This window comes from Lissotriton vulgaris, chromosome 1_1 (assembly GCF_964263255.1).
Source record: "Lissotriton vulgaris chromosome 1_1, aLisVul1.2, whole genome shotgun sequence".
Taxonomy (NCBI): Eukaryota; Metazoa; Chordata; class Amphibia; order Caudata; family Salamandridae; genus Lissotriton; species Lissotriton vulgaris.
Window position 1 is genome coordinate 185101355 of NC_141685.1, and position 5962 is coordinate 185107316.

The 5962-nt window shown below is 42.2% G+C and overlaps 1 pseudogene; it reads left to right on the plus strand.

Annotated features, from left to right (window-relative positions):
• Positions 1-274: 274 nt before the first annotated feature.
• LOC147738108 (uncharacterized) lies at positions 275-5060 on the plus strand (annotated as a pseudogene).
• The last annotated feature ends 902 nt before the right edge of the window (positions 5061-5962 follow it).

Sequence of the window (5962 nt, forward strand, 5' to 3'; positions counted from 1 at the left end):
AGAGGCTGTACCTCGAAACTGGGCTATTGTGATCTGGATTTATGAGTGTCAGCAGCGTCCTCCTAACCGGCAAGGACACTGTATTTTACTTTTAGGCTTCAACTGTGATATCAGACATCAGTATATGTTCTGCAGCTTTCCCCCCTCAGTGTCTCTCCCCTCTTTACAGTAGCTCCTTCCTCATCCCACGTTTCTGTCTTTTAGCCACCTGGCTGTGACAAACTCACAGACATTTGTTTCTCATTTACAGAATCAAGGAGCTGATGAACAGACCTAAAGGCCCCCTGCATCCAAATACTCCTGATCAGCATTACCAGAAGAAAAAACTGTATCCGTGAGAAGAGTCTGCAAAAACATCCACTTGGAAGCTTGATCTGTTCACACGCTATACAATACATTCTGGGGAAAAAACAGTGAACTAGCTTAAGTAAGACCTTCATACAGAGCGCATCTTTAGGGACAGTTTGATGCTCCATACCATGAATAATCTTTATCAGTCTACGGAGTGAGAAATGTTTGCTTAGAGCTTGCATCGATATGATCCTCAGAGGTTTTGTTCTGGCAAGAAACCATATTTTTGTACAGAGTCGGAGAAAAGTGTCACTCAGAGCTCATATCTGTACATGTATCAGATGATCCATACGAGACTGAAGCATAGATGTGCGCAGAGTGTGACATCATTTTCATTGTAATATCAGCTTAGGGCAAGCATCAGAATATCCATACTCTAGAGAAACTATACCATTGTAAAGAGGATTAGAAGAGCTTGACTCACCAACAAAATCAGGTGACTTACCATAGGTTGCTTATATGGGAGACATCGTAGTGTACATACCTTGAGGAAAGCTGCAGTACGGGCTCTACGGGCTCTTTGTTACACAGGCATCAAAATGTTTGTTCTGAGTATATGTCATACCAGTGTATGGAATGTGGGAAAAGTTTCACTGAGATAAAAAGCATCAGAGAATTCATTGAGGTGAGAAATATCATCAGTGAGAAACACTTTGATGTGCAGAGCACACTGTTACATCATAGGGTTTCACACCAGTATGGATTCTATCTGTCCTGAATGAGGACCGGCTTCACTTGTAAGACAAATATGTTAAGTCACCAAAGAATCCTCACTGGTGAGAAAGCCTGCTGGTGCACAGAATGTGGGGAACACTTCACTCTGACAAGCGCACTAATCACACATCAGATAATCCATACTGGTGAGAACCCCTACAACTGCACTGAATGTGGAAAAAGCTTCAGTGAGCAGCGTCGGCTGGTGAAGCATCGGAAAATCCATGCTGGTGAGAAACCCTTTCAATGTTTAGAATGTGGAACAAGCTTCACTCGGGCACGTGCACTGCTTGTTCATCAGAGAATCCATACTGGTGAGAAACCCTATCAGTGTACCGAATGTGGGAGAAGCTTCAGTGTGAAGCACACCTTGAAGCAACATCAGAGACTCCATACTGGTGAAAAACCCTTTCAATGTACAGAATGTGGGAAAAGCTTCCCTCAAGCAAGTGCACTGCTTTATCATCAGAGAATCCATACTGATGGGAAACCGTACCACTGTGCTGAATGTGGCAAAAGCTTCAGTGTAAAACACACCTTGGTGCAGCATCAGAGAATCCATACTGGTGAGAAACCCATTCAATGTACAGAATGTGGAAGACGCTTCTATATAAAGAGCACACTGTTATCACACCAGAGAATCCATACTGGTGAGAAACCGTACCACTGTGCTGAATGTGGCAAAAGCTTCAGTGTAAAACACACCTTGGTGCAGCATCAGAGAATCCATACTGGTGAGAAACCCATTCAATGTACAGAATGTGGAAGACGCTTCTGTATAAAGAGCACACTGTTATCACACCAGAGAATCCATACTGGTGAGAAACCCTTTCAGTGTACAGAATGTGGAAAACGCTTCTATATAAAGAGCACACTGTTATCACACCAGAGAATCCATACTGGTGAGAAACCCATTCAGTGTATAGAATGTGGGAAAAGCTTCACTCAAGTGAGCACACTGCTAGTACATCAGAGAATCCATACTGGAGAGAAATCCAATCAATGTACAGAATGTGGGGAAAAGTTCACTCAGAAGGGAAGCCTTTTGGCACATCAGAGAATCCATACTGGTGAGAAACCGTACCACTGTGCTGAATGTGGCAAAAGCTTCAGTGTAAAGCACACCTTGGTGCGGCATCAGAGAATCCATACCGGTGAAAATCCCTATCAATGTACCAAATGTGGAGAGCGCTTCCGTATAAAGAGCATACTGCTGTCACACCAGAGAATCCATACTGGTGAGAAACCCATTCAGTGTACAGAATGTGGGAGAAGCTTCAGTATGACGTACAAGCTGGTGCAGCATCAGAAAATCCATACTGGCGAGAAACCCTACCACTGTGCTCATTGTGACAAAAGCTTCAGTGAGAAGTACACCTTGAAGCGGCATCAGAGAATCCATACTAGTGAGAAACCCTACCACTGTGCTGAATGTGACAAATGTTTCAGTGTGAAGTGGAACCTGGTGCAGCATCAGAGAATCCATGCAGGTGAGAAACCATTTCAGTGTACAGAGTGTGGAAAAGGCTTTAGTGTAAAGAGAAAACTATTGTCACATCAGAGAATCCATACTGGTGAGAATCCCTATCAATGTACAGAATGTGGGAAAGGCTATTTTCATAGATCCACTTTGTTGATACATCAGAGAACGCATACTGGTGAGAAACCCTTTCAGTGTACAGAATGTGGGAGAAGCTTCAGTGTGAAGTACAACCTGATGCAGCATCAGAGAATCCATACAGGTGAGAAACCCTTTCAATGTACAGAGTGTGGAAAAGGCTTCAGTGTAAAGAGAACACTGTTGTCACACCAGAGAATCCATACTGGTGACAACCATTTCCAAGTACAGAATGCAGAAAAAGCTTCACTCTGAAGAAAATGCTTTTGGTACATCAGAGAATCCATACTGGTGAAAACCCCACAACTGTACAGAATGTGGAAAACGATTTATTGAGAGCGGAGAACTGGTGAAGCATCAGAGTCCATTCTGGTGAGAAACCATATCATTGTAGAAAGTGTGAGAAAAGATTCACTCTTATGAAAAATATGTTAAGCCATCAAAGAATCTACACTAAAAACCCTATTTTATTTTATTTAAATATTTTTATTGGGATTTCAGGTGCATTACAAAGAGACATAAAAAATTCATTTACACAAAACACTTTTCCTCTATGTCTACTATTGTATTTATCATCAATTGTATGTATTTGACCTTCTGCCCCAACCTTGTATATAGTGTTTTGCGTAAATGAATTTTTTATGTCTCTTTGTAATGCACCTGAAAACCCCTATTTGTGAGCAGAATGTGGAAAATGCTTCTATCTGAACAGCACACTGTTAAGATATCAATAATCCATACAGTGGAGAATCTGAATAAAGTTACAGATTGTAGGAAAATCTTCACTCAAAGGAAGGTCTGTTCCAGCATTGGAGGACACCTACTTAGTCAAAGGCGGATGTAGTGTGGGAAATGTGAGAGTAATCCACACTGCAGAGAAACCCTCTTTGGGCACATCATTTGGGAAAAGTTTCACTCAGACAAGCAAACTGTTCACACATCAGATGATCCATACTGGTGAGAAACCCTACCACTGCACAGAATGTGATAAAAGCTGCAGTAAGAAGTGAAACCTAGTAACTTTGAAGAAACTATCTCTCCAAACTGAATTTAACATCCAGGAGATTCAGCGATGACAGTCTATGGGATTCCCTGACTGGCGTATTGCAACATAATAAGTCAAGCACAGTTTGGAACATAATCTCTCCAAGCATGAGTGCAGTCAGGAAATTTGTTTCATGTCCAATCTCACATTACGATTTGTAATCTTACAATTAGGAGTTGTATAAAAATTGTTAGGCGTAGTAAAATGATGGAACTTGAAATACTTGGACATTTTCAGAGTGGCCTCCTAAAAGAATAACAGTTACAACAACTAAGAAAGGCTGAAAATTGTCATGGTCAGGAAGCGAAGACCTCATGAAATGCACATATTTATTCTTAGTATGGTAGGATCTCTTGCTGCAGTTAAAGTCCATTGTAGGGCCGCTGCACTGCACTGAATCAATTGCTCTACCGTAGGGCTTACGGTCAAATAACAGGAGGCGCTGGTGGTTGTAGCTGAAAATGGGGACAATCCTGTGCCTGGACCTAGAGGCCTGTGGGGACAAAGACACAAGATGTTGTGATCTCCAAGGAGGGGAAACACCATTCACTCTCATCAACCTGTACTATTCTTGCCCCTCGTCTGCTGCAGGTGCGGTATTGATCCAGCTACTCAGTGGCAGAGATAGACAGTGACCAACCTCGGACCTCGCTTTGAGGAGGTAGTATGCTGTTTTTTGGGATGCCCAGGGGTGTCCTTATGCGAGTTCAAGTGCATTGCCCATTATCATTAACCTGGTTGGTGTCTTTTTTGAGGTGGTGCTAGACAGAGATCCCTAGATAATCATTGTAATGTTTGCTAGTTTATCAGCCTTTCTCTTGTCAGTGGCATGAGCAATGTGACATCACTGTTTAGCATGAGAAGGGTTTCAGGCCCTATCTGTTTTTCCTACAGGCTGTCTCACCATGGCATATGGCGGAAAGCCATCGGAGATGGAGATTTGGTGATTGTCTCCTTGGCACACAATGCTATTCCCCACTTAAGGGAATATGGTAAGGTGAATGTATGGTGTGGCAGGGAGTGTGGTGGTGCACCCATCTGTCATACCTTGTGGAGATCTGATCGAGGAGAGGGGCCTGCACACTCCAGAGGAGAGCTGGTCTTCAGTTAAAGTTTATATGAGACAATAGAGCCACAGAAGAGGATGGTGTGCTTGTCCTCCTTGTGTGTAGACTACCTCATCCCCGACTTTGCGGTCAGCCATACCATGCATTGGCTTTTTAGGTTGTTTAGCCACCATTAGCCACCCTTATTGGCTTCAAAGTGAGGATGGTTGGTCGTGGTGGTTGAAGAGTGTGGGGAAAATTTGAAGAGAGGGGGCTCTGATGCGGCTTGTGGCCCTGTGAATGCTGTGGCATAATCCTTCCACTGTCAAGTGATAGACGTCAGTGTTATCAGAGTAGAATATTATTGATTGTTAAACAGGTGTTTGACAAATGGAGAAAGTACAAATGGCCACACAAATATTAGGGTCTAATGAGGTTTGCATCAAGTCTAAGGGAACAGGAAAAATTCCCAAGCAATGTATACAGGATATACAAATCTCTCAGGTGAATAGGGAAGATGAATCTGGAGGAAAAAAAAGCTGACTCCTAAAAGAAAGATACTAGATCTCCTTTACCAAGTTTCATAAGAAACTTTGTGTCCAAGTATTTCCTCTCAGCTAATGATGGAAAGACAATCCACCAGAGTATCCCAGTAGATACTACAGCAAAAGCAAGTGGTGATTTAGGGGGACAAAACAGTGTGGATATCATCGACTCGACAGGCTCAGGCTTCAGAACAGAAGTAGAAGCTGATGTTCAAAGCACATGAAATTATTGTAGATGCCACACTAAGCTGAAATAAGTGGAGTCTATGGTGAATAAATCTCTCCCTCCTTATTCTCAACCGGTGAAACTATAAATCCAACAATGTCCTCTGCCTCATTGAGTGTAATAGTGCTTATGCAAGGCACTCTAAAAAGAATTTTAGAAGTGCTGGTTGTACTAGATAAGAATCAACAGTACCAAATAAAAATCAACAGTCCCACACATTTCAACAGCAAAATATAACTGGGGAATTACAAAATGTGAACATTTGCTGACTTCCTTCAATAAGACAAGTAAACAAGTCTCCAGAAAACTTGCATAATGTTTTGTCAGGAAATTTGGTAGAAGACCATGTTTCAGATGTCGATATTGCCTTAGATGACTTAACTAATAATTATTTAGGAGGAAATGGGACGGAACATA